The 23902-nt window shown below is 42.9% G+C and overlaps 1 protein-coding gene across 1 annotated transcript in view; it reads right to left on the bottom strand.

Annotated features, from left to right (window-relative positions):
• Positions 1-23681, bottom strand: part of LOC112233954 (astrocytic phosphoprotein PEA-15-like) — a 43943-nt gene extending 20262 nt beyond the window's left edge. Inside the window, exon 1 of the mRNA XM_042329536.1 lies at positions 23267-23681. The gene's annotated coding sequence lies outside the window, so the exon portion shown is untranslated. The remainder of the gene's footprint in view (positions 1-23266) is intronic.
• Positions 23682-23902: the final 221 nt, after the last annotated feature.

Below are 23902 nucleotides of genomic sequence, written 5' to 3' on the forward strand. Positions count from 1 at the left end.
TGGGTGTGGGTGTGTGGGTGGTGTGGGTGGGTGGGTGGGTGGGTGGGTGGGTGTGTGGGTGGGTGGGTGGGTGGGTGGGTGTGTGTGGGTGGGTGGGTGTGTGGGTGGGTGTGTGGGTGGGTGGGTGTGTGTGGGTGTGTGGTGGGTGGGTGGGTGTGTTGGGCATACTGATGCTCGCTGGCGGTAGCAGTTGTATAAGATGAGGGTCTAAGGTCAAACAGAAACCATGGAAGACGTCCAACAAACAGACCAACTAACTTCCTCCTCACACACAGATACACATTCAATCACACACACACACTATGGAGAGGGAGGGATGGAGAGGAGGGAAAGAGAGAATGGAGAGAGGATGAGACTTGAATGTACTGTGGCATACAGTAGTACACAAACACCAATGCAGTTGTAAATAAGAATGTGTTCTTCACTGACCTAACTTGCTTAGTTAAAAAACAGCTCACCACCACTATGAGATCCTTCCCATCCCTCTCTCCTCCCTTGTTCCTTTTCCCCTCCTCTCCCCTGCTTCCTCCCTGCTTCCATTTCTTCTTCCTTTAACCACCTTTTCCTTTTCTCCCTCCCCCTCCCTCCCTCCCTCCCTCCCTCCCTCCCTCCCCCTCCCTCCCTCCCTCCCTCCCTCCCTCCCTCCCTCCCTCCCTCCCTCCCTCCCTCCCTCCCTCCCTCCCTCCCTCCCTCCCTCCCTCCCTCCCTCCCTCCCTCATCGTCGCTCTCTCGCTCTCTCTCTGGGCTTAAGAAGTCAAGCCTGGTTGTCGTGGTAACCCAGCTGTAAGTGACCAACACAAGCTTGCTTCCTGCCATCACCATAGAAACACTTCCTGGCTGGTTGTCGGGGGGCAGCAGAGGAAAAAACAGCAGCTGGATTTACCATCGGTATTACAGTTTTTTCCAACTGCTTACACACAAAATCTTTTCATGTCACACGATTTTTGAAACCTCTCACTCAAAGTGCAAAACTACACACCAAATATCCAAAACCATAAGCTATTTCTCAGCCTTTGACTCAGTTGTCAATTGCATAAAACACTTTTTTCAAAACACTACACACAATTCTAAAACACACAAAAAAAAACCACCTTAAACACAAGAATCTAACAGGAAGTGACTTGCTTTCCTTTTCCAAACACAACCAATCAAAATGCTACACTTATTCACCAGGTCACACACACACTCCTCACATGTGCAAACACTAATAGCTTAACTGATCACTAACCAATCACTGCTTTACTGTAGTATAGGCCTAAAAATAGGTCAAAGGTCAGATTACCTGTTTTGAACAATGGATGCCAACAATGGACAGAGAGCAAGAGGAGTAGGAGGGAGAGGAAGAGGAAGAAGAGGATGAGGGCAAAGAAGAGAAGGAATGAGAGCCATCTCTGATGAATTTAGGGTAACACTTGTTGATCATGTGATCAACCACGGTTTGACCGTGAGAGAGGCTGGACTGAGAGTCCAGCCCAATTTGAGTCGATTTACAGTGGCGTCCATAATTCGAACCTTCAGAAATGAGAACAGGTAAGCAACTGTCTAATGACTATTTTAGCATCACAGTAATGTACTGTAAAATACGTATGACTGCATAGTATTGCATAAACATTTGTAACTCTAAGCCATCCATTTACTGCACTGCATTGAATGAATGAGGTTGGTTATCATGCTGTACTACATTTTTTTGTACATTGTTTACAGTTCCTATGCTGAACACATACTGTGTTTGAATTCTGTACAGAGTGGAAAGGCAAAGACATCATGGAGGACGAGGATGCTTGTTTACAGATGTACAAGAAACTGTAATTATAAATATGGTTTTGGCCAACAATGCAATTAGGATTCGAGAGATAAGAGAGCATATCTTGAATAATGACACCATATTTAACTACATCAATGCTGTAAGCCTGTCGACCACACAACGTATTCTCCAACGGCACCGAGTGACGATGAAACAACTTTACAAGGTGCCATTTGAGAGAAACTCTGACAGTCAAGAATATGCCTTTATAGAGGTATGTATGCAACACTACTTCCAGTACTTCAGACATACCATATTTACTCATCTGTATATCCTTTTGTCTGTTACAGAGAGTATTGGAGCTGGATGCCCATGTAATTCGCCATGAATTTATTTATGTGGATGAGGTTGGCTTCAACCTCACCAAAACCAGGCGCCGCGGAAGAAATGTAATAGGACAGAGGGCATTTACCAATGTCCCTGGACAGCGTGGGGGTAATATAACTGTGTGCTGCCATCACTCAAAACGGGGTCCTCCATCACAATGCCACACTGGGTCCGTACAACACCGGCCATATGCTCACTTTTCTGGATGCAATTTACACAATGCTTGTCCCTGATCCAGATCAGGAGCCTGCTAGATTTGTGGTTTTATGGGACAATGTTAGTTTTCACCGGGCCGTTCTGGTCCAAAACTGGTTTGCCACCCATCCACAATTTGTAGTTTTGTACCTACCCCATATTCACCTTTTCTAAATCCCATAGAGGAATTCTTCTCATTCTGGCGCTGGAAAGTGTATGATCGCCAACCCTATGCCCGCATGCCGCTTCTCCAGGCAATGGAGGACGCATGTGGGGACATAGAGGTTGCCTCTGTCCAAGGTTGGATACACCATGCTAGGAGATACTTCCCTCCATGTGGGGACAGAGAAAACGTATCTTGTGATGTTTAGGAAGTATTGTGGTCAGACTCAAACCGGAGAAGAGATGAAGCGTAGCTTAGCACTGTTGACTGCCCCCCTACCAATTCCTGGACTGACCCCCCGGGACCCCACACACACAATTTTGTTCTTTACTGTATTCTAAAGAATATACTTTTTTTTGGTTTACATATGTTTATGGTTTTGTTGTATGCTACTGTATACAACAGTAATGTTTGGCCTAATAAATATTTTCTGTTTCTACATTGCATTGGTGTTTATAGTGTCCTTGTTACCCCTCTCAGCAGATTATTCACTGTAGAACATTGTTTTGAAATGTAGATATAAGCCTATGAAAGACCAAAGAGCTTTAGATTTAGAACAACAGTGTTTACATGGTATATCCAAAAATGTACTATTATGAAAGCAGTGTTTGCCATTTGATGCAAATGCTTCATTCAAACATGTGTTTATGGCATTTTGAATGCAGTGTTACATTTTGAAGGAGATGTGAGGCATTTTGCATTTTCTCTCACCCTCTTCCTCTCTCTCTCCTTCTCCCCCCTCTTATCTCCCTACCTCTCTCTCTCCTTCTCCCCCCTCTTATCTCCCTACCTCTCTCTCTCCTTCTCCCCCCTCTTATCTCCCTACCTGTCTTTCGTTCTCTTTCACCTCCTTCTCTCTCTATCACTCTTTATCTCTCTCTCTTTCGTTCTGTATCTGTCTGTATGTCTCACTCTCTGCCTGTCTCTCTCCCTTTATATGTCTGTCTCTCTCTTTGAATGTTGTATTTGTGCAGCTCTCAGTTCCCTGTTGTTGGTTTTGTCTGGTGTAATATGTTAATTGATTCACCATATTCTCAAGCTGAGTCCCAAATGGAATCATATCATCATAGAAAGAGGAAGAGGGGGAGAGAGGGGGAGAGGGAGGGAGAGATAGGGAGAGGGAGGGAGAGATAGGAAGAGGGGGAGAGGTATAGTCGATTATGCCATCACTGACATTGACTCCTCCTCCATTAGTGCATTCACTGTCAGACCACAGACACCATTGTCAGATCACAGTCAGATCAATGTGTTTCTGAAGAAATTAACTGGCAATATTCAATATTCATATGCTCCAAACAGTGCAGAGATTCAATGAAACATTGAACTCAAATGAAATGATGAACTCTATACAGTTTCTCAATAACTCACAATACCAAAACAATAAAGATGATGTCAATTTGGCTACTCAAAACATCAATTGCATATTCCAAAAAGCAAATCTGAGAAAACGAAAGAAATGCAACAGGGGAATTTGCATAAACAGTAACTTGGGAAAGGTTTTCTGTTGCATTTTGAATTCAAGAATTCAAACCTTTCTTCAAGAAAAAAATGTACTAAGTAAATGTCAAATTGGCTTTCTCCCCAACCATCGCACTACTGACCATATATACACCTTACACACACTAATTAATAAACACATCCACCAAAAAAAGAGGGCAAAATCTTTGCTTGCTTTATTGACTTTAAAAAAACATTTGATTCTATTTGGCACAAAGGGCTATTCTACCAAATTCTCCAAAGTGGGCTTGGTGGTAAGGTATATGACTTAATAAAATGTATGTACACAGAAAACAAGTGTGCAATAAAAATCTAAAACCAAAGAACATAATTATTTTCACAATGTCGAGGTGTGAGACAAGGCTGCAGTTTGAGTCCAGATTTTTTCAACATTTATATCAATGAATTAGCAGACATGTTGGACCATTCTCCAGCCCCAGGACACTATTTAACACAGAGGTGAAATACCTGCTATATGCTGATGACTTGGTACTTCCATCACCAATCAAAGAAGGTCTTCAACAGAACATTAATATTCTAGAACAATATTGCCATAATCGGGCCCTGGCCCAAAAATGAATATCATGATTTTCCACAAAAAAAAACATACGTCAGAAACACAAATATAAATTCACCCTGAACAACACCATAATTGAACACACTAAAAATGACACCTACCTTGGTCTGACCATATCTGCATCGGGAAACTTTAATATGGCAGTGAATGCACTCAAAGAAAAAGCCTGCAGATCATTGTATGCAATAAAAATGAAATTATTCAAAATCAACATCCCAATTAGAATTTGGACCAAAATATTTGACAGTGTAATCCTACCAATAGCTCTTTACGGAAGTGAGGTTTGGGAACCACTCAATAACCTGGACTTTAATATGTGGGACAAACATCCAAATGAAGCCCTACATGCAGAATTCTGTCGGAAAATTCTAAGTCCAGAGAAATAAACCAACTAATGCACGTAGGGAAGAATTGGGCTGCTTTCCAGTAGTAATGAAAATACAGAAAAGATCCTAAAAATGTTGGCTACATCTAAATTCAAGTCCAAATTGAAGTGTGCAATTTAAAGCACTTCAAACCCAGGAGCTGAGCCCAGAAACGAGCCCTCTCAGTCAGCTGGTGTTGGACCTCACAACCAAGCTGACATCAGCACTGCTTCAAAAGAAAGAATTCCAATAACCAAAATCATGAACCAATCAAAGGACTCATATTTACAACATTGGAAAAACTAAACTAAATCCCAATTCCGACTAAATTGCTATCTGACCCTAAACAGAGAATATGAATTGGCTGATAATCTCTACTCTGTCAGAGATACGAAGCAGAGACAGATCCTTACCAAGTACAGGCTGAGTGACCACCGATTGGCAATAGAAACCGGCAGACATAAAAAGACATGGCTACCCAAAGAGAGACAGAGATGCACTTTCTCCTTTACTGTGATAAATATTCCTCACAAAGAGATTCATTATTCACAGAAATGACTACATTTATTCCAAATGTGAACTTATTAAACCCAGAGGAAAAACTAAGAATACTCATGGGTGAAGGAGCAATGGCTCCTCTTGCAGCCAAATATGTATTTTCCTGCCATAGCCTGAGGGACACTGAATAATAACATCTGCATAGTAAGCAGTAACTTACTTATTATTACTATTATTGTTATTACTATTATTATTGCTGTTTATCATTCCAAATAGTAGTGGTATGGGTAGTAATGGTAATGATGACAGTTTAGTGATGGTAGTAGTAGTAGTAATGATGATAGTTGTTGTAGTACTGATGTAATGGTGAAGATGACCGTTATTTAGTTAGTTAGTTATAGTTTCATTTTCCATATTTATATTTTTATATTTATTACATTTCTACTATTGACTGTTACCATTATATTGTTATTATTTTTGTATTTAATTTTGTATTTATTATTTACTACCATTTTATATTATTATTTATTATCGTTTATAATTGTACTACAATGTATATTGTATACATTGTTGCTTTTGCAATATTGATACAATGTTTTTCATGCCAATAAAGCAGCTTGAATTTGAATTTGAATTCGAGAGAGAGAGGGGGAGACAGAGAGAGAGAGAGGGGGGGCAGAGAGAGAGAGAGAGGGGGGAGACAGAGAGAGAGGGGGAGAAAGAGAGAGAGAGAGAGAGGGGGGGTGGAGACAGAGAGAGAGAGAGAGAGAGAGGGGGGGGACAGAGAGAGGGAACGAGAGAGACAGAGAGAGAGTCTGAGACAGAGGAGGCATACAAAAGGAGAGCGTGCATTTGAGGTTGAGAGAGAGAGAGGGATAGAATGACAGAGGAATTGAGGGATAGGATGAATAGATCAGTGGAGGAGGGCTAAGGGATGAACAGTTCACTCTGACAATACTGGCACACACAGTGTCTTTGTGTCTGTGTCACAAATGGCACCCTATTCCCTATGTGGTGCACCTCTTTTGAACTGGTCAAAAGTTGTGCACTATTTAGGGATTCCACACATTTCAACGGAGACATATTGCATACCCAGGTCTACAGTAATTACTTCATCCTGGAAATAACCCCATGTTCAGAGGGCTAAATAACAGCAGAGTCTTCAGTAAGAAGTCACTAAGTACTCAAAGCCAATCATTTTTTACTGTTAGCATTAGTGGCTAGCATTAAATGAAGATCATGAATAGCTGCAAGCCACTAGTGTTTACGATTGGCATTAGCTAGCATCGTGAGTAGCATGAACTCCTAGCATTTGGACTGATTGAAGGCAGAGCATAGCATAGTTTAGCATAAGCTAGTGTTCTGTATGGTCAGTGTGGTTGAACATTTCAGATTCACTGTAGCCTACCTCAGAAACAAAGAAACATTCAACTCCATTGTCAAAGACTAGTATTTAGCAGTGGCATCATTTTTACATCTAAAGCACCAACTGAATCTGTCAGTGAAAAAGCACATGAAGGTATCAACACGCTACAGCTATTAAAATTATTATGGTAGGGATTGGTAGTGATGCGTGACTCTCCTTCCCTCCTTCTCTCTCCCTCTGTCTCGCCTTCCCTCCCTTTCTCTCCATCTCTCTCCTTCCCTCCCACTCTCTCTCTCCTTCCTTCCCTCCCTCTCTGTCCCTCTCTCTCTCCTTCCCTCCCTCTCTCTCCCTCTGTCTCTCCTTCCCTCCCTCCCTCTCTCCTTCCCTCCCTCTCTCTCCCTCTGTCTCTTCTTTCCTCCCTCTCTCTCCCTCTGTCTCTCCTTCCCTCCCTACCTCTCTCTCCTTCCCTCCCTCTCTCTCCCTCTGTCTCTTCTTCCCTCCCCTCTCTCCCTCTGTCTCTCCTTCCCTCCCTCCCTCTCTCTCCTTCCCTCCCTCTCTCTCCTTCCCTCCCTCTCTGTCCCTCTCTCTCTCTTCTTCCCTCCCTCTCTCTCCCTCTCTTTCCTTCCTTCCCTCTCTCTCCTTCCCTCCCTCTCTCTCTCTCCTTCCCTCCCTCCCTCTCTCTCCTTCCCTCCCTCTCTCTCCCTCTGTCTCTCCTTCCCTCCCTCCCTCTCTCTCCTTCCCTCCCTCTCTCTCCCTCTGTCTCTCCTTCCCTCCCTCCCTCTCTCTCCTTCCCTCCCTCTCTCTCCATCTGTCTCTACTTCCCTCCCTCTCTCTCCCTCTGTCTCTCCTTCCCTCCCTCTCTCCCCCTCTGTCTCTTCTTTCCTCTCTCTCTGTCCTCAATGACAATATATTGTATAATGCAGAGACTGTCTGGAGGCATCCCAAAAACACTATACAAATCGCTTCTATCTATAAATTGCAACAAAAAATCCAGATAATGTCAAAGTACTAATGTGGCAGAATGTGTGAGTTAGAAACACAGATGACTGTGTATGGATCATTCTTGACTGTGGATGACACTGAGTGTGTGTGCGTGCATGTGTGCGTGTGTGTGTGAGACTGTGAATGTAGGTTAACATGGATGAGAGTTGAGCTCTAGTAGCGTGGTATGAAATGTATTTCTGTATTCTAATGGTTCATTAGTGGCTCTGCGTTACAATAGATAAAAATATCATTCTGCCTGTGGGTGGAGAGAGAGAGAAAAAGCGAGAGAGAGAGGTGTGAGTTTACTTCACTTGATCATTTGTGATTTTTCAGTACTGTGTGTGTGTGTGTGCGTGTGTGTGTGTGCGTGTGTGTCTGTGTGTGCGTGCTTGTGATTGTAATTGTTCTACTCTGACTAGAGGAAGACAGTAGTGCACTATACTAGGAATAGGTACAGGGTGTCATTTTTGACACAGAGACAGGGACACCCAAGTGAAACATGGTGACAACTTTGACTACTGCTGCTAATGAGAGCTAACAATACATCATGGACAGAGAGAGGTAGATGTAGAGAGAGAGAGAGAGAACGAATCACCTACCGATAGAGAGACACACTGACAGACACACACACAGACAGTTTGAGGACAACTTGCCAGTAAGGAAGCTCAGACAGACATTTTGGTCTAAATCAGTCTGGGGGTTTGTCTGGTAGCTCCTAGCCTACATCCCAAATTGCATCCTATTCCATATATAGTGGCCTAGTTCTGACCAGGGCCCATAGGGTTCTCTGTGCACTATGTTGAGGGTGACATTTTGGATCATCTAATGGGGTGAGAGATGAACACACAGGAATAAAGGAGACAAGAGGAGAGATGCCTGAGGGAAGAAGAGAGAGAAAGAGAGAGAGAGAGAGAGAGAGAGAGAGAAAAAAAATAGAAAGAGTATTGGGTATTTAGCATGTAGCCTAATGACAGAGACTATGGCGAGCACAAGAGCCAGGTCATTTCCTGGAACCACAACGGGTTAAAGATAATTAAGTCATCAAGTCAAGAAGCTGGAGGTCAGGGATCATCAGGCATTAACAAGAGTATTTCTTAGTATTCACCAGCACGCGTGTGTGTGTGTGTGTGTGTGTGTGTGTGTGTGTGTGTGTGTGTGTGTGTGTGTGTGGTGTGTGGTGTGTGTGTGCATCGGTTTCTGTAACTGAGTTGAGTGAAGATTCTCTGCTTCGTTGTCATCAGCCTCCGATGGAACAGAGTAAATAGGCATTTTAAATTCATAGATTTAGCCGGTGGTAATTTGTGGAATAGACACCGGCTGGAATGCGCTTCTGACCAATCAGCTTTCAGGATTAGACACGTATAAGATGAGAGATAACATGCTCCTTTCATTTTCTTTTCTCACCTTCTCACTCCTCCAACACTTCTTCTGTTTCCTTCCCTTCATCCATTCTGCCATTCTCTCTCCACCCCTTCCCTACACCCTCTGTCTCCAACCATTCCCTACACCCTCTATCTCCATCCCCTCCCTCTATCTCCACCTTCCTATCACCCTCTTCACACATGGTTATTCTATTTATCCTCTGTCTTGCTCTCCTTTTCTCTCTCTCTCTCTCTCAAGACGGTGCAGGGTTATCGTAATCTCAGAACTTGGTCTCTCTCTCTCAAGACGGTGGTGGGTTATCGCAATCTCAGAATTTGGTCTCTCTCTCTCTCTCTCTCTCTCTCTCTCTCATCACCCACCTCCAGATAATATGTGTAGGAGGGATAGAGAGACAGAGAAAATCAGAGAGAAGGAGAGAGAGAGAGAGACAGGGATAGAGAGACAGAGAAAAGGAGAGAGTGCTATAGCTTGGCTGACATCAACCTCTCACAGGATGTTACTGCCAAGAATCACAACAACACAAGGTTCATACTGCTGTACACAGCATAACACACAGCCAATATTGAAGCCTCCTACCTGTTCAAATACAAAGTGCTTTTATGCAAACATGTGCACAAGCAGCTATGCACCTAGTCGTTTAGACTTTTCTGAGGAGCTGGACGCATGCACACACACACACACCAACAGTAATGTACCTTTCTATAAATTACTAGTATAAACAAATGCCTGAGTGAATTATTCTAATCCTAAATGGACAGGTAAGATGTTGAACATGTCAGGCTGCACAATGGCTGTGTGTGTGTGTGGCTCAGTGATTTCCTGCTGCAGTTCTTTGATGAACCCTTCAGCCCGCCTCTCTGCTGCTTTCTGATTCCCCTTGATCTCAATGAGCTCAGCCGGGCTCATCTCAATTAAGAGCTTCATATCGCTGACGGACTTCAAACTGATCTCTCGCTCGCTGTCTGCTCTACTCTTGCTGAGCTCCACAGAGTGTTTGATCTCCTTAACGTTCCCCAGTTGCTCCTAGATCATCTGCTGCATTTCTGCCTTCGCTTTCTTGAACATCTTCTCTCCCCCCAGAGGTTTGTCTGGCTTCTTACACCCCCCTCTGGGTACTTCAGTGAGCATGTTTCACTCTGGTCAGACTGCAGGTATGTCTGTGGATACATCATCAGAACCAGAGCACCAGGGCCATGATCATACAAAGCACAAGTCCAGGTCTTACCAGGGAAGGGGCTGGTACTGGTAGGGGCTGGACCTGAGGCTGGTGTTGGGGCAGGAGCTAAGCCTGGAGCTGGGGCTGGTACAGGGGCAGGAGCTGGGGCTGGGACAGGGTATGGAGCTGGAGCTGGGGCTGGGGGTTGGGACAGGAGCTGGGGCTGGGGGCTGGGACAGGGGATGGAGCTGGGGCTGGGGGCTGGGGCTGGGGGCTGTGACAGGGGCTGGGGCTGGTACAGGGGCTGGAGCTGGGACTGGTACAGGGGTTGGAGCTGGGACTGGTACAGGGGCTGGAGCTGGGACTGGTACAGGGGTTGGAGCTGGGGCTGGTACAGGGGTTTGAGCTGGGGCTGGTACAGGGGTTTGAGCTGGGGCTGGTACAGGGGTTGGAGCTGGGACTGGTACAGGGGTTTGAGCTGGGACTGGTACAGGGGTTGGAGCTGGGGATAGTACAGGTGTTTGAGCTGGGGCTGGTACATGGGGCTGTAGCTGGGACTGGTACAGGAGTTGGAGCTGTGGCTGGTGCAGGAGCTGGGCACTTTGCATTAAATTGATCCACAACATCTCTTAGTGTTGTGTTGACACGTAGCTTAGGTCTTCTTTGGAATGGCTCTTGACAGAGTGAACACTTGAACGGGTCACTTTTTCCCAGTGTTTGTTCATTGCAGGCCTTGGCAAAACTTGTGTCCACATGAGGTGGTGACTGAGTCAGAGAACAAATTTAAACAGAAGGAGATCTCAAAATTCTGTACATACTGGAGACTGTTGAGGGTTTCCATAGCTGGAAACAGAGACAGGCACATATTAGAGACAGGCTTGTGGCTGTTGTTGACTTGATTTCAATGCACTCCTGGTCTGAATGAACAGTCCAAAGTCCGACTACTTGTATCGACACATCAGAAGATGGGTACAGCTCCATGTTCACAACTCTGACAGTAAACATTGATATGGCAAACAGTAAAAAAAATATATAAAAAAACTGGAGATATAACTAAAATATATGTACATTAATTTATAGTTTGATGTCATTTGTAGATCTAGTGTGTGAATTAAAGCACTCTCCTCCCCTTCTCCGTGTCTCTTCCTTCATTCTCCCTCTCTTTCTTTCTCCACCTATCTCTACCTCCACTCAAGTTTTATGTGTCACATGCACAAGTACAGTGAAATGCTTAACTTGCAAGTCCTACCCAACAGTGCAGTACTCAATACCGAAATACTCTCTCCTTAATCGAGTGTGTGTACATTATGCTCTTCCTACAGTGAATCTGACGATGTCCATAGGAACGGAATAGTCAGTTGAATTGTGTGGAGTTACTTGAAGGGCTGGTATGAGTAACTAAATATTAACTTCACCACTGTTCTGAAAATTACCCTACCGAAGTCAAAGTACAGCATTGTCCTGATAAATGTAACATTTAGGGACTGTAAAAAAAAAAATAATAATTAAAACAGTAACAGTTAAAAGTTAGGACACACCTACTTTTCACACCTACTTTTCTTTATGTTTACTATTTTCCACATTGCAGAATAATAGTGAAGAAATCAAAACTATGAAATAACACATATGGAATCATGTAGTAACCAAGAAAGTGTTAAACAAATCAAAATATATTTTAGATTTTAGATTCTTCAAAGTAGCCAGCCTTTGCCTTGATGGCAGCTTTACACACTCATGGCATTCTCTCAACCAGCTTCACCTGGAATGCTTTCCAACAGTCTTGAAGGAGTTCCCACATATGCTGGGCACTTGTTGGCTCATTTTCCTTAACTCTGCAGTCTAACTCATCCTAAACCATCTCAATTAGGTTGAGGTCGGGTGATTGTGGAGTCCAGGTCATCTGATGCATCACTCCAATACTCTCCTTCTTGGTCAAATAGCCCTTACAAGTCCTAGAGGTGTTTTGAGTCATTGTCCAGTTGAAAAATAAATAATAGTCCCACTAAGCGCAGATGGGTTGAATTATTGCTGCAGAATGCTGTGGTAGCCATGCTAGTAAAGTGTGCCTTGAATTCTAAATAAATCAAAGACAGTGGCACCAGCAAAGTACCCCCACACCATCACACCTTCTCCTCCATGCTTCACGGTGGGAATCACACATGCGGAGATCATCCGTTCACCTACTCTGCATCTCACAAAGACACGGCGGTAGGAACCAAAAATCTTGAAATTGGACTCATCAAACCAAAGAACAGATTTCCACAAGTCTAATGTCCATTGCTCGTGTTTCTTGGCCCAAACAAGTCTCTTTTTATTATTGGTGTCCTTTAGTAGTGGTTTCTTTGCAGCAATTCGACCATGAAGTCCTGATTCATACAGTCTCCTCTGAACAGTTAATGTTGAGATGTGTCTGTTACTCTGTGAAGCATTTATTTGGGCTGCACTTTCTGAGGCTTTTAACTCTAATTAATTCATCCTCTGTAGCAGAGGTAACTCTGGGTCTTCCTTTCCTGTGGCGTTCCTCATGAGAGCCGTTTCATCATAGCACTTGATGGTTTTCGACTGCACTTGAACAAACTTTCAAAGTTCTTGAAATTTTCCAGATTGATTGACCTTCATGTCTTAAAGTAATGATGGACATTCGTTTCTGTTTGCTTATTTGAGCTGTTCTTGCCATAATATGGACTTGGTCTTTTAACAAATAGAGCTATATTTTGTATACCACCCCTACCTTGTCACAACACAACTGATTGGCTCAAACGCATTAACAAGGATTAACTTTTAACAAGGCACACCTGTTAATTGAAATACATTCCAGGTGACTACTTCATGAAGCTGGTTAAGAGAATGCCAAGAGTGTGCAAAGCTGTCCCTTTTTTGGTTACTCCATGATTCCAAATGTGTTATTTCATAGTTTTGATTTCTTCCCTATTATTCTACAATGTAGAAAATAAAGAAAAACCCTGGAATGAGTAGCTGTGACCAAAATTTTGATTGGTACTAGTCAGACCCCTTCACTTTTTCCTCATTTTGTTACGTTATAGCCTTATTCTAAAATGGATTAAATAAAAAATGTTCCTCGTTAATTTACACACAATACCCCATAATGACAAAGCAAAAACAGGTTTTCAGAAATGTTTGTATAAAAAAATGAATTTTCTTATTTTGCAATGGTTCCTTAAATACAGATGCTGGGAGACAGGAAGCAAGTACAGGGTGAGGATTTAATAATAAATAGACATGAAACTAAAAAAGAACAGCGTCTGGACAAGAGAAACAAATCAACATCAATGCAGACACTGGGATGAAACTGGGAAAGTGACAGATATAGGGGAGGCAATAAAGGATGTGATGGAGACCAGGTGAGTCCGATGAAGCACTGGTGCGAGTAACGATGGTGACAGGTGTTCGTAATGATGAGCAGCCTGGTGACCTCGAGTGCCAGCGAGGCAGAGCGAAAGCAGACGTGACATATTTACAGAAGTATTCAGACACTTGGATATTAGACTCAGGTCCCACAGTTGACAGTGCATGTCAGAGCAAAAACCAAGCCATGAGGTCGAAGGAATTGTCCGTAGTGATCCGAGACAGGATTGTGCCGAGGCACAGATCTGGGGAAGGGTATCAAAACATTTCTGCAGCATTGAAGGTCCCCAAGAACACAGTGACCTCCATCATTCTTAAATTGAAGAAGTTTGGAACCACCAAGACTCTTCCTAGAGCTGGCCACCTGGCCAAACTGAGCAATATGGGGAAGGGCCTTGGTCATGGAGGGGACCAAGAACCCAATGGTCATTCTGACAGAGCTCCAGAGTTCCTCTGTGGAGACGGAAGAATATTCCAGAAGGACAACCATCTCTGCAGCACTCCACCAATCAGGTCTATGTGGTAGAATGGCCAGACGAAAGCCACTCCTCAGTAAAAGGCACATGACAGCCCACTTGGAGTTTGCCAAACTCTCAGACCATAAGAAACAAGATTATCTTGTTCACTATGGTGAAGCAAGGTGGTGGCAGCATCATGCTGTGGGGATGTTTTTCAGTGACAGGGACTGGGGTGCTAGCCAGGATCAAGGGAAAGATGAACAGAGCAAAGTACAGAGAGGTCCTTGATAAAAACCTGCTCTAGGGCGCTCAGGACCTCAGACTGGAGTAAATTTTCACCTTCCAACATGACAACGACCCTAAGCACACAGCCAAGTCAACATAGGAGTGGCTTCGGAACAAGTCTCTGAATGTCCTTGATTTCTGAACTAGTACTTCTAAAACTTGCGGTGCTCTGGTACAAAATGCGCAAGGAGGCCAGCGGAAACGCAGACTCTGCGTGGGCCTTTCTCACCTTTAAAACTCAATGCAAGCCATTGACATGACTTGCACATGCGTGTTTCTACCTTATACTGCCAGCTAATGGACGTCAAAAGGCACAGAGCTACGATGCCTTTCATGTGTCAATACCGTAAAACATCTATTAATGGCACAGGCATTTATTTTCTTAAATCACTAAAACAACAGGCACTTATAAGAGACAGGCTTCTATTTGAGCCAGGTGTCTATTTCCTCAATGCAGACAACTTTTGCTCATTTGCATAGTTAAAAACTTCTTTGGGCTGAGATCCCGCTAACAGGATCGATATGACAACAGCCAGTGAAAGTGAAGGGCGCCAAATTCAAAACAACAGAAATCTCATAACTAAAATTCCTCAGACATACAAGTATTTCACACCATTTTAAAGATACACTTCTTGTTAATCCCACCACAGTGTCCGGTTTCAAAAGCACCACAAACAATTATGTTAGGTCAGAGCCAAGTCACAGAAAAACACAGCCATTTTTCCAGCCAAAGAGAGGAGTCACAAAAATCAGAAATAGAGATAGAATGAATCACTAACTTTTGATGATCTTCATCAGATGACACTCATAGGACTTAATGTTACACAATACATGTATGTTTTGTTTGATAAAGTTCATATTTCTATTAAAAAAATCTGAGTTTACATTGGCACGTTATGTTCAGTAGTTCCAAAAACATCCGGTGATTTTGCAGAGAGCCACATCAATTTACAGAAATACTCATTATAAATGTTGATGAAAATACAATTGTTATGCATGGAACTTTAGATATACTTCTCTTTAATGCAACCACTGTGTCAGATTTCAAAAAAGCTTTATAAGCAAATAATCTGAGTACGGCGCTCAGAGACCCAACAAGCCAAATAAATATCCGCCATATTGTGCAGTCAACAGAAGTCAGAAATAACATTAGAAATATTCACTTACCTTTGATGGTCTTCATCAGAATGCACTCCCAGGAAACCCAGTTCCACAATAAATATTTGTTTTGTTCGATAATGTCCATCATTTGAAGATTGACATCATTTAAAAAAATCATTACTGAGTTATTTAATGTAACAAATCAAACATTAAACCTCATCAACAATGAATGATTATTCATGGTAACCTCGTAAACAATGAATTGAAACCCAGCGTTTATTTGAAACAGGCGTTTATTTGCTGAACGGCTATTAAAAGGGACAGGCGGCTATTTGAGGCTGCGTTTAATTGTAGTTTTACGGTATGTCCCATTCATTTTCATTGCACTGAAATAATAAATTGACGTTAAAAAAGTAAAGGGATAGAGTTCAGCCCTGCCTATAGACGCCATTCGTCATCTGCTGCCTTTTGGCGGTTACTTTACGTTCGTTTTACTGCTAGATAAAAGTAAGCTGATCGGGATGGTTTAACGTGTTGCATCTCAAACAGTTTTCAAAGTGGGATCTTCTCGTGAAAATTGTGGTGATAAGGCATGGAAGACGAATACCTGAGTTTAGGGACCTACATCAAAAGGGATTTAAAATAGCACAACAATTTAAGTCTGAGTGTTATCAACGGAAAGACTGGCTCTGTGGCTGCACTGCTAGCAGCCGACTCTACTGAGGGCCGTGCCAACCAGATGGAACTCAACCTCCAGGCTGGTGCAGACCATCTACCTTTACCAATGCGCTGTTCTGGATTATGAGGGACAATCCGGATGACTGGGATGGTGAAACCCTGGCCATGGCCTCCGGAGTTGATCTTTGGCTGTCAAAGGCCTGCTTTTTGCTCAAGGCCTGTGTTGGAATTTTCTATGAAACTGATCATGCACTCTTCCATGTTCTGCAGAATAAAGAAAGTGATGGATTTGCCGTTTTAACTGGAACCATGAGGAAACCTGTAGGAAATATTATGCTGAAGAACTGAAATTCCCACAGAAGTACATTGTTTCTTTACATTCTTGGAACAATTTGAGAACATGACTTTAAATAGAACCATGGGTAAACATGTAGGGAACGTTATGATGAAGTACTGACATTCCCACAGAAGAACATTGTTTAACATTTTTGGAACAATTTGAGAACATCACTTTAAATAAAAGTGAGAGTAAACCTGTATGAACGTGTTTTTGTCAAGTTCCTTAAATTTGCTGAGAATGTTCCAAAGCCAAGCAACTATCCATTTTTATTATGTTTTTATTTTATTTTCACATATACCAGGTGCAGTAAAATGTGTGGTTTTACAAGGTCAGCCATAACAGTATGGTGCCTCTGGAGGAAATTAGGGTTAGGTGCCTTGCTCAAGGGAACATTGGCAGATTTTTCACCTTGTCGGCTTGGATATTCAAACCAGCAACCTTTCGGTTACTGGCCCAACGCTCTAACAGCTAGGATACCTGCTGGAACTGCACCCTTCCCAGAATGCTGTATGCAAAATAACTATAAGACAACAACGCTCTCACCAACCTCTAAGAAACATATGGTTCTCAGAATGTTATGTGCTAGCTGGGATGTCATTTAATAAATGTCTCATCTCCTATAGAAGGAACGCATGCGCAGGAGGACGATGATTGGATGATTGACTGAGTTTCATTTTCTCTGAATCATATTGCGTCCTCCTTCTCCTCCTACATCCATGCTGCTGATTCCACTAATGGAAAGAACAAAGTGCACCCACGCACAGACCCACGTGCGCTCACACACACACACACACACACACACACACACACACACACACACACACACACACACACACACACACACTCACACACACACACACACACACACACACACACACACACACACACACACACACACACACACACCACACACACACACACACACACACACACACACACACACACATCACACACACACACACACACACACACACAAACACACAAACACACACACACACACATACACACACACTCACCACACACGCACACACACACACACACACACACACACACACACACACACACACACACACACACACACTCCTGTGAATCATGCTGTAAAGTGTTGAGTCACACAGCCATGCTTCTGCTTGGGAGTAAAGTCATACTCTAATTAAGTGTTTATCTCTGCGCCATACTGCTAGGTTAAACACAGACGGTAACGCTAAGTATGGGTTTGAGCTATTATAGAATAGATATACATCAGATAGAAGAGGGAAGGAGGTCAGTAGCTCAAATACAACTACTAAGGTATAGATATAAACTAGATAGAAGGGAAGATGAGTTGAGGTCACCTAGCAGCCCCCACACTGACATCATCAGATCTGAGTGACACTAAACCCTCTTAGGTAATGGATGCCATGAATGATAACTTCCTCCTCTCTCCTCTCGTCCCTTCTTCTCTCTTCTCCTCTCCTCTCGTCCGCCCCTCCCTCTGTTCTCCGATGATGTCTGTAACTGTAGATGACTCAGACACACTCCTCCTTCCCCTCTCCCTCCCTCCTCCATCTCTCCCTCCCTGTTACTCCCCTTCCCTTCTGAAAAGATCTCCTGCTTCCCCTCTCCCTCCCTCCTCCATCTCTCCCTCCCTGTTACTCCCCTTCCCTTCTGAAAAGATCTCCTGCTTCCCCTCTCCCTCCCTCCTCCATCTCTCCCTCCCTGTTACTCCCCTTCCCTTCTGAAAAGATCTCCTCCTTCCCCTCTCCCTCCCTCCTCCATCTCTCCCTCCCTGTTATACTCCCCTTCCCTTCTGAAAAGATGTCCTCCTTCCCCTCTCCCTCCCTCCTCCATCTCTCCCTCCCTCCTCCATCTCTCCCTCCCTCCCTGTTACTCCCCTTCCCTTCTGAAAGGAAAGTAAAGCAACGTGACGCTGCAGGCTGTACTTGCCATTAACAGATGTACTGTAGGATCAGGTTTCCCATTAGGATCTGAGAATCAAAAGCAACCCTGGATCTGTTGGACACAGAACATTATACATCTGACACCTGAACCAGCTGACACCTGAAACCTGAACTGGGATCAGGTCTTACAGTAAATAACCTGACATCACTTGTTCTGCAACATGTTACAGCTGACTCAGAGTCCGTGTGAAAAACAACATGGGTGAAAGTCAAAGGCTTCACTAACAGGTGTTTCTCCCTCTTTAGTTTCCACCACTAGGGCAGTTAGAGTAAGAGGCTTTGGGTGTTGTCATTAAAGCAAACAGTGGATAATAATATAACGTTTCCATGCCAACGGCCTGTCCTTATCTTCCTCCTGCTTCATTGGTTTATTTGATTATTTCTTCATTTTATTTAACCTTTAACCTATTTAAGTAAGTTAAGAACAAATTCCTAGCCAAATATATAAATGCAGATACAAAACGGAAGCTACTTTCCTCCCATGATGCAGCTGGGCTGTTGACTATAATCAGGATTTTGGCCTACATTCAATGGGAAGTAGGCTGTGTGTGTGTGTGTGTGTGTGTGTGTGTGTGTGTGTGTGTGTGTGTGTGTGTGTGTGTGTGTGTGTGTGTGTGTGTGTGTGTGTGTGTGTGTGTTGCAGCTGTGACCCTGGTGCGCTAGTGGGAAAAGGTCATTGCATCCTGTAGCATTTCCTCATTCATTTTCCTTCTATTCTGCTTCTTCTCTCTCTCTCTCTCTCTCTCTCTCTCTCTCTCTCTCACACACACACACACACACACACACACACACACACACACACACACACACACACACACACACACACACACACACACACACGCACACACACACACGCACACAGCAGGCCTTGGTCCGGATGTGAGCATTACACACACAGATAAAGGGGTCTGTAATGCTCTAATGCTCTGTTCACTGGGGCTGGCTGCGGTCCAGAGGGGTGTGTGTGTGTGTGTGTGTGTGTGTGTGTGTGTGTGTGTGTGTGTGTGTGTGTGTGTGTGTGTGTGTGTGTGTGTGTGTGTGTGTGTGTGTGTGTGTGTGTGTGTGTGTGTGTGTGTGTGTGTGTGCATTGCTCCTACCTTCTGCATATTTTCACAGTAGTGTTGAATTTCCAGTGTAACAGGCAAACAGCAGCTGTTGATAAACTGCCAGATTGAGCTCTTGGCATATACACTGACCCTTCTGCACACGTGTTGTACTAACCAATTATTAACTGGCTTTACAGAATAAAAACACTTTATCCAAACTCATGATATAACACAATGCAACAGCTCTGAGACTGAGCTACATGTCTCCATCAACAGACTGTGGTGAAAAAAACAACAACACATATTATATATTATTACACATATTATTCGCCCACAGTCAGAAACACTCAATAGATGCCATGTGAAACATTGGTGTTCAGCCAGAGAGGACAGTACTACTACTAATTTAGCATAGTTGCCAATGACGATGGAATATACAGTACGGTAATGCTGCTATTTCATTGCAGCTATCTCAAGAAACCTTCAGAAAATACCTCATACCAAACACACACACACACACACACACACACACACACACACACACACACACACACACACACACACAGCCATATAACATGTTACCTAAAATGCTACAGCTGAGAGCTAGCAGCAAAAGCATTAGGATACGGTATAAGGTATTCACATGTATTACATAAGCACAGCACAAGGTGAAACACACATACACATACAGACACACACACACCACACAAAATGCAAGGTCTCTCCGTTGCTTCACATTTGATTAGTTCCTCTTCTATTAGGCTAAAGTGAAAGACTTCCATTAGTGTGTGGGTTGTTGTGCTCATCTGTGCCAGTCAAGGATGTAAATTTGATGGTGTGTGTGTGTGTACGCATGTGTGTCCCCGTTTGTGTGTGTGTGTCTGCCTGCGCATGTGTGTGAGCGTGTGCGTTTCTGTGTACATTTGTGTGTGACTGAATCACAATAAATCTGGATCCAAATCTGTTCCAGAATGGAATCATGGTTTGAAAGATTTTGGGGAGATTTCCAATTCCAAAATTCTCTCCAGAGTTCAACGCAATATAAACAGTTACAGCTCAATGATGTAACACAGGAAAAAATGATGTAACACAGGACAAAATGATGTAACACAGGACCCAACAGGAGGATCCCTTTGAGACAGAGCTTCCTCTACATCTGGCAGAGTGAGATGAACATGTTAACATTCCAGAGCTATAACGGATACTGTGCATTGTCACGAGCACATCCCGACTCCCTTATGTGGAGAGACTGCCAACACCAATACAGAAACACTGCTGTATCTTAAATCATATCATGACAAAGCATTTCATTTATACAGTCCTTTCCTTCTGGAAGAGAGTGGGGAATTCCTTAATCCACAAGTGAAGTGAGTCAGTCAGAAAATTCTCAATGGTCACAGTACAGAAAGTTCTGCTCTGATCTGTAAAGCCAAAATAACAACAGGGTGTGTCTCCTGGACGTGGTGGTAGATATGTGACATTGAGTCAGCTTTCTGGTTGAATGATTCTCTGCCCCCCCCCCTATATCCTCTCTCTCTCTCGCTCTCTGTCTGTGTGTGTGTGTCTCTCTCTCTCTCTCTCTCTCTCTCTGTCTCTCTCTCTCTCTCTCTCTCTGTCTCTGTCTCTGTCTCTCTCTCTCTCTCTCTCTCTCTGTCTCTGTCTCTCTCTGCCAGGCCAGGCAGTGTGCTCCCATTTGATCTATTGATTTCAGTGTTTTTGCTCGGTGGACAAAAATGGCCAGTGCAGCAGAAATGTGCTTCCCCTTGGCTACTTCCTGTCTGTGTCTGTGGGAATGTTAGTGGTCAAGTGTTTGCAGCAGTCTCTGAGTCAACTAAAAGGGGTTTCAGGAAGACATTTAAAAACATTAAACACAAAAACAACTGGTCCTTTTCTAATAGCACAGATCAGAGCAGAACTTTCTTTGCTGTGACAGTTTAAGTGTTATACCCTGTTACAGAATGACCTTGGACAATATAAATATTGCCTGTTACCAAATATGTGTTTTTAACCAAATATCATTGGCCTAGTACACACACTCAGATACAACAGACGTATAAAACATTTGACACGACGTGTTATGGTAGCCTACAACAGATATTATTTTATGAGTTTATCTGCACACTTTTTTGTACACAAGTATTGTGCACATACATATCATTAGTCAAACTAGTGGAAGTGTACTTGGTATATTTGGAATGTCACTTTTGAGAGGAAAAGCAATGGCAGGAAATGCAGTGACAGGAAATGCAGTGACAGGAAATGCAGTGACAGCTGTCATCCTTTGCTTAACCATGTTTACAGCGTATTCCACCATGTTTGGCTAATTCTTGTACAGAATGGTTCAATCTGGATCACTATACTTACTGTAGGGAGGATCAGGAACCATATGTTTCATCAAGTGTCTCAGAGTAGCATTGCAGATCTAGGATCAGCCCCCCCCCCAACCTTCCATTTAATGGTATTCAATATGAGCTAAAATGATAAACTGATTCCAGATCAGCAGTCCTACTCTGAGATGCTACCTATATGGAAGCAGCTCTGTAGTCTAGTAGTGCAAGGAAAATATAAACACTGTGCACCAAATCACTGACAGAAATGAGAATGAAATCGACCGATGATCATCTTGATGATAATACATTAGTAATGCATTAGTACTAATTAACCACCTAATAATGTTGTTATCATTTCATTACAGTAGTGTTAGTAATAACACTATTGTCTCAATAATCATCCTTATTCATTACGGTATAGCCCAACAGTAGTCATTCAGCAAGCAGTCATTCACTCCCCCCCAATTTCTCACTCGCGAGTCGTGCACACATTCGTGCATGGTGATGCTGGACTCGCGCAACACTCGGGATTAAGAATGATGTAGGCTCGACATTTTCCCCATTCATTCCTACTCACGAGGCACGGATGAACACCAACTGACACTAACTAGATCAGAGGTTGTTATTTTAATATCGATTATTATCGTCCGAAATTGAACGTCATAGAACGTTCCAGATGTATGGGTTGCTATTCGATGTTAAAATAAAATCATTTTATTAAAGGATGGGATTTGATACTACTGCACTGTTGGAGTTATGAACACAAGCATTTCTCTACACCCGCAATAACATCTGCTATATATGTGTATGTGACAAATAACATTTTATTTTATTTGAAGAGGTTAACCTCGTCTACGCAACAATGTGTAGAAATCAGGAGTGACAGCCTACACAATATCATCACAACGATTAATCCATAAATCAACTAAATGAAATGGTCCTTAGTTGGAGGATAGGGCCGTCTCCTTTAACGGTTCAACCGTCAGGTCCATGTAAACCGGTTCATTCAAGCCGGGTTCTCTTCCGAGTAACCAGCCATCATTCAAACCAAGGAAAATTACCGGCATTGTTAACTTGTTGGGAAATGGGTCATCATCCCAGACAAAAAAAACAACGACAACTAAATGAAAATGAACCATGTCAAGCGTTTTGAAACACACCATAATGAAAGTATCATGGTTTATGGTCCATTGTGTGTGGGAATGCACACCGATGGTGCAAAAATGACGATAGGCTATAGTTTACAACAAGTCCAATGATTGATTATTGATTATTTGATCATGACAAAGTTCCACAAGCAAAACTACAGCCAAACACATTCGCACACAATACAATATATAACACCAACATTATTATAACATCAAAACGAATGAGTGAAGACAGATACGAAAAGACTTGGTGACTTACCCTGGGTTCTGTGTAGGCTATGAGTCAGCGAAGCGAGAGATGATCTGTGTCTGTGCGAAAGAGAAAGTGTTCACTTCTATCACAAAACTTTATTAAAATGTGATTTATATTTGATGTACACGCGTACAATCTTGCTGCAAAGTACTCTTCCTCAGTCAGCTCCTCTATCCAGAATGTAGTTGCTTTAGGATGTTGTTAGCTGTAGACCGCTGTCTTGTAATGGATTTTATTGTATAGCCTAAATATATAAAAGCGATTACAAAAGCAATTCTTATGTTGAAATTATATTGGCTAGTGTGGATAAATGCGTTGTTTTTTTGGTCCAGGCAAGTTTGATCCGTCCGTCAGGTTGTAAGTAGGATAAACTACACAGTCTTGCCGGATCGTGGATGGAAACGCCTTTTCCCACTGGTATTCTGGCAGCAGCACAAACGATGATGTTACACTGTATGCTAATAAGGAATCCTTCAAAAATAAAAGCCCACATTTCAAAACATTGCAATGTGGATAACTCATTCAAATTATATTGCATGTGAATTAATGGCCACGCAATAAGTAATTTGAGAAAACAAATTTTAAAAATATGGTTTTAAAAACATGTTTTAAGGCCAATAACGAAAAAAAATGAAATTGGAC

This window comes from Oncorhynchus tshawytscha, linkage group LG10 (genome assembly GCF_018296145.1).
Source record: "Oncorhynchus tshawytscha isolate Ot180627B linkage group LG10, Otsh_v2.0, whole genome shotgun sequence".
Classification (NCBI taxonomy): Eukaryota; Metazoa; Chordata; class Actinopteri; order Salmoniformes; family Salmonidae; genus Oncorhynchus; species Oncorhynchus tshawytscha.